The 6,312-nt window shown below is 50.7% G+C and overlaps 1 non-coding gene across 1 annotated transcript; it reads left to right on the top strand.

The window, feature by feature from the left end:
- The first annotated feature begins 5,953 nt into the window (after positions 1–5,953).
- Positions 5,954–6,108, top strand: LOC143175743 (5.8S ribosomal RNA). The gene has a single exon (XR_013000425.1). It is a non-coding gene; the product is annotated as a 5.8S ribosomal RNA (ribosomal RNA).
- Positions 6,109–6,312: the final 204 nt, after the last annotated feature.

Genomic DNA, 6,312 nt, shown 5'->3' with positions numbered 1-6,312 from the left:
ACTTATCGGGTCTTCGTTGGAATTACCGTCGCTGGCATTGTAAACTCCAGATGACCTTGTGATTCCTTCGTCGGGCACTGGTAAAGGGTGGCGATGATTCGTTCTATAATAGAAATACCCGTCGTAGCGTTTCGGCCTAGTCACCCGCCACGAAACACTCTCTCGTCGTGGAATCCCCGCGTCGGAGAGTAAAACGCCGAAGGCTTACTTATGAAACTTACGTCTCTCGACGATGGGACGATCCACGCGAAGAGTTGTTACGTGCACGCGTATGGTGCGATTGCGTCGATTCGCTTTTCTGTACGGGGAGCAATAGAACGTTGAGTTGACTTATCGGGTCTTCGTTGGAATTACCGTCGCTGGCATTGTAAACTCCAGATGACCTTGTGATTCCTTCGTCGGGCACTGGTAAAGGGTGGCGATGATGCGTTCTATAATAGAAATACCCGTCGTAGCGTTTCTTCCGAGTCAACCCGCTCACGAAACACTCTCTCGTCGTGGAATCCCCGCGTCGGAGAGTAAAACGCGAATTCATAGTATGGAAACTTACGTCTCTCGACGATGGGACGATCCACGCGAAGAGTTGTTACGTGCACGCGTATGGTGCGATTGCGTCGATTCGCTTTTCTGTACGGGGAGTAATAGAACGTTGAGTTGACTTATCGGGTCTTCGTTGGAATTACCGTCGCTGGCATTGTAAACTCCAGATGACCTTGTGATTCCTTCGTCGGGCACTGGTAAAGGGTGGCGATGATGCGTTCTATAATAGAAATACCCGTCGTAGCGTTTCTTCCGAGTCAACCCGCTCACGAAACTCTCTCTCGTCGTGGAATCCCCGCGTCGGAGAGTAAAACGCGAATTCATACTATGAAAACTTACGTCTCTCGACGATGGGACGATCCACGCGAAGAGTTGTTTACGGGCACGCGTATGGTGCGATTGCGTCGATTCGCTTTTCTGTACGGGGAGAAATAGAACGTTGAGTTGACTTATCGGGTCTTCGTTGGAATTACCGTCGCTGGCATTGTAAACTCCAGATGACCTTGTGATTCCTTCGTCGGGCACTGGTAAAGGGTGGCGATGATGCGTTCTATAATAGAAATACCCGTCGTAGCGTTTCTTCCGAGTCAACCCGCTCACGAAACTCTCTCTCGTCGTGGAATCCCCGCGTCGGAGAGTAAAACGCGAATTAATACTATGAAAACTTACGTCTCTCGACGATGGGACGATCCACGCGAAGAGTTGTTTACGTGCACGCGTATGGTGCGATTGCGTCGATTCGCTTTTCTGTACGGGGAGAAATAGAACGTTGAGTTGACTTATCGGGTCTTCGTTGGAATTACCGTCGCTGGCATTGTAAACTCCAGATGACCTTGTGATTCCTTCGTCGGGCACTGGTAAAGGGTGGCGATGATGCGTTCTATAATAGAAATACCCGTCGTAGCGTTTCTTCCGAGTCAACCCGCTCACGAAACTCTCTCTCTCGTCGTGGAATCCCCGCGTCGGAGAGTAAAACGCCGAAGGCTTACTATGAAACTTACGTCTCTCGACGATGGGACGATCCACGCGAAGAGTTGTTACGTGCACGCGTATGGTGCGATTGCGTCGATTCGCTTTTCTGTACGGGGAGTAATAGAACGTTGAGTTGACTTATCGGGTCTTCGTTGGAATTACCGTCGCTGGCATTGTAAACTCCAGATGACCTTGTGATTCCTTCGTCGGGCACTGGTAAAGGGTGGCGATGATGCGTTCTATAATAGAAATACCCGTCGTAGCGTTTCTTCCGAGTCAACCCGCTCACGAAACTCTCTCTCGTCGTGGAATCCCCGCGTCGGAGAGTAAAACGCGAATTCATAGTATGGAAACTTACGTCTCTCGACGATGGGACGATCCACGCGAAGAGTTGTTACGTGCACGCGTATGGTGCGATTGCGTCGATTCGCTTTTCTGTACGGGGAGCAATAGAACGTTGAGTTGACTTATCGGGTCTTCGTTGGAATTACCGTCGCTGGCATTGTAAACTCCAGATGACCTTGTGATTCCTTCGTCGGGCACTGGTAAAGGGTGGCGATGATGCGTTCTATAATAGAAATACCCGTCGTAGCGTTTCTTCCGAGTCAACCCGCTCACGAAACTCTCTCTCGTCGTGGAATCCCCGCGTCGGAGAGTAAAACGCGAATTCATAGTATGGAAACTTACGTCTCTCGACGATGGGACGATCCACGCGAAGAGTTGTTACGTGCACGCGTATGGTGCGATTGCGTCGATTCGCTTTTCTGTACGGGGAGCAATAGAACGTTGAGTTGACTTATCGGGTCTTCGTTGGAATTACCGTCGCTGGCATTGTAAACTCCAGATGACCTTGTGATTCCTTCGTCGGGCACTGGTAAAGGGTGGCGATGATGCGTTCTATAATAGAAATACCCGTCGTAGCGTTTCTTCCGAGTCAACCCGCTCACGAAACTCTCTCTCGTCGTGGAATCCCCGCGTCGGAGGGTAAAACGCGATATATAATAGTATATGCCAGTGGTTCGCGCGCGTCGTCTCTGAGATACGCGGTCGACAGAGTTCCGAAAACACGTGATGTGCCACGATTTCCGTGCGTCTTACATCTTTCGACGATGGGACGATCCACGCGAAGAGAACGTTCGTGCTTGCGTGAGGTGCAACAGCGTCGATTCGCTTTTCTGTACGGGGAGAAATAGAACGTTGAGTTGACTTATCGGGTCTTCGTTGGAATTACCGTCGCTGGCATTGTAAACTCCAGATGACCTTGTGATTCCTTCGTCGGGCACTGGTAAAGGGTGGCGATGATTCGTTCTATAATAGTAATACCCGTCGTAGCGTTTCGACCGATGTCACCCGCCACGAAAGTCTCTCTCGACGTGGAAACCCCGCGCCGAAGAGTAAACGCGAAGGCTTACCATACGAAAGAAAACGGTATTATACGCCTGTGGTATGTGCGTCTCGGCTCTGTGATACGCGATCGGCAGAGTTACAAAAAAACGTTGATGGGCCACGATTTCCGTGCGTCTTACATCTTTCGACGATGGGACGATCCACGCGAAGAGTAGTTACGTGCTCGCGCGAGGTGCGATAGCGTCGATTCGCTTTTCTGTACGGGGAGAAATAGAACGATGAGTTGACTTATCGGGTCTTCGTTGGAATTACCGTCGCTGGCATTGTGAACTCCAGATGACCTTGTGATTCCTTCGTCGGGCACTGGTAAAGGGTGGCGATGATTCGTTCTATAATAGAAATACCCGTCGTAGCGATTCGGCCGAGTCACCCGCCACGAAACTCTCTCTCGTCGTGGAATCCCCATGTCGGAGAGTAAAACGCGAAGGCTAACTATATATAAGAAATATATAGTATTATTTATGCCTGTGGTTCTCCGTTTGCCCTACTCTCAGATACGCGACTCGGAGAGTTACGAATAATCGTGATGGACCACGATTTCTGTACGTCTTACATCTTTCGACGATGGGACGATCCACGCGAAGAGATCATTCCTGCTTGCGTGAGGTGCGATAGCGCCGATTCGCTTTTCTGTACGGGGAGAAATAGAACGATGAGTTGACTTATCGGGTCTTCGTTGGAATTACCGTCGCTGGCATTGTAAACTCCAGATGACCTTGTGATTCCTTCGTCGGGCACTGGTAAAGGGTGGCGATGATTCGTTCTATAATAGAAATACCCGTCGTAGCGATTCGGCCGTGTCACCCGCCACGAAAATCTCTCTCGTCGTGGAATCCCCGCGTCGTAGAGTAAACGCGAAGGCTTGCTATAGAAGACTATAGTTTATACGCCTGTGGTTCACCGGTTGCCTGCTCTCCGGGGTACGCGATCGCGCAGGAGTTACGGAAGAACTTGATGGGCCACGATCTCCAAGCGGCTATATCTTTCGACGATGGGACGATTCACGCGAAGAGAACGTTCGTGCATGCGTGAGGTGCGATAGCGTTGATTCGCTTGTCTGTACGGGGAGAAATAGAACGATGAGTTGACTTATCGGGTCTTCGTTGGAATTACCGTCGCTGGCATTGTAAACTCCAGATGACCTTGTGATTCCTTCGTCGGGCACTGGTAAAGGGTGGCGATGATTCGTTCTATAATAGAAATACCCGTCGTAGCGTTTCGACCGATGTCACCCGCCACGAAATTCTCTCTCGTCGTGGAATCCCCGCGTCGGAGAGTAACCGCCGAAGGCTTGCTATAGAAGACTATAGTTTATACGCCTGTGGTTCACCGGTTGCCGGCTCTCCGGGGCACGCGATCGCGCGAAGGTTACGGAGGGACGTGAAGCGCCCGAGCAATGAAACGTCCGCAGGAGGAAACGAGCAACCGCCGAACATTGTTTCGCGACGTTTCCATAATGTATTGTCGTTTCGCTCGCATCCCGCTTCTTTCCCCTAGTTTCCTCGACGCGTAGTTTCGCAGCCTTAGTGGACGAATCATTCTCGATTCGAGGAAAGATATGCAGTGGGGCGTGCAATGAGCCCGCCAGAGACCACGATCTCCAATGCGTCTTTACATCTTTCGACGATGGGATGATCCACGCGAAGAGAACGTTCGTGCTTGCGCGAGGTGCGTTAGCGTCGATTCGCTTTTCTGTACGGGGAGAAATAGAACGATGAGTTGACTTATCGGGTCTTCGTTGGAATTACCGTCGCTGGCATTGTAAACTCCAGATGACCTTGTGATTCCTTCGTCGGGCACTGGTAAAGGGTGGCGATGATTCGTTCTATAATAGAAATACCCGTCGTAGCGATTCGGCCGAGTCACCCGCCACGAAACTGTCTCTCTTTCGTCGTGGAAACCCCGCGTCGGAGAGTAAAACGCGCGAAGGCTGTGACTGTAACATATATATATACAGTATACAATGCCTGTGGTTTTTGCGCGTGTCGGCTCTTCGGTATACGCGATCGGCCAGAGTTACGGAGGGACGGTGAAGCGCACGAGAAATTGAAACGGCCGCACGATTGGAACCGAGCAACCGTCGAACATTGTTTCGCGACGTTTCCATAATGCGTTTTCGTTTCGCTCGCATACCGCTTCTTTTCCCCTAGTCTCTGAGACGCGTTTTCGAGCCGTTCTTCTACTATCGATTCTCGTAGAGAGAAGGGACCGGGTAGTCTGGAAGTGGAACCCGCATCTTGCGTGTACCGTACACGGAATTGAGAGGACCGGCCGTGAAGCTCGTTTTAAAGCCGTGCGTCTGACACCCAACTCTTGCGCGCCAATTTCGCGGCAAGAGATAATATGGGACGAATGACCGGCAAAGAGCCAGCTGTGAAGTCTGTTTTTTTAATCGAATCCGTGGACGTGTGTATGCCGTAGCGTCGCTCGTCGTGTTCGTTCATGGTCGTTCCGAGAGAAAGAACGAAAGCGGTAACGAAGGGACCGGCCGTGAAGCTCGTTTTAAAGCCGCGCGTCTGACACCCAACTCTTGCGCGCCAATTTCGCGGCAAGAGATAACATGGGACGAATGACCGGCAAAGAGCCAGCTGTGAAGTCTTTTTTCATTATTTGCTTTCAATCGATCGATCGGTACGATTCGTGCAACGTTTCGCGCGATGCGACGCGAAAACATGCGCGCAACAATAGATGCGTCTGATCGGAAGAACGCGAGGGTCGACTGCACGCGATGGATTCAGTATCGGGTAGGATACAAAATATATCCCCGTCGTTTCCACGCGTGCGAGTCTTCTGCGTCTTTCGCGGGTTTTTGAATGCACTATACGCCCGGAACGTCGAGAAATATATACATATTACTTGAACGTTTTTCGTCTCGAAAGGCTTCGGTGTCGTCTCCAAGGCGACGCCTGAATCTCCTTCGCGCGCTGGTCGGAGATTCAGGTATCAACTTTTATCTTCTCTTTGAAAGAAGAGAGATATTAGGTCGAACAAATGAGAATAAAATTATATATGTGAAATATAAAATTTATACGATTACCCTGAACGGTGGATCACTTGGCTCGTGGGTCGATGAAGAACGCAGCTAATTGCGCGTCAACGTGTGAACTGCAGGACACATGAACATCGACATTTCGAACGCACATTGCGGTCCACGGATACAATTCCTGGACCACGCCTGGCTGAGGGTCGTTTACGTACCATACACTGCTTGCGTAGCTCTGTCAAATCCCCGCCGTCGTTCACCTCTTCGGATCGAACGTTTTTTTACCGAAGGGCGCAAAGAACGTTTCTGAGTCGGGTTAAGAGAAGGATGCTACGTACGAGCGAACGATGGGTGTCTCGTCGGCGTTTGTCGCGGACACGCGAAAATTCTGTGAATTTCACGGACAGTGT

Source organism: Nomia melanderi, unplaced genomic scaffold, assembly GCF_051020985.1.
Source record: "Nomia melanderi isolate GNS246 unplaced genomic scaffold, iyNomMela1 scaffold0176, whole genome shotgun sequence".
Lineage (NCBI taxonomy): Eukaryota > Metazoa > Arthropoda > Insecta > Hymenoptera > Halictidae > Nomia > Nomia melanderi.
The sequence above is the reverse complement of the archived record's forward strand: the minus strand, read 5'-3'. Positions and strand labels throughout refer to the sequence as shown.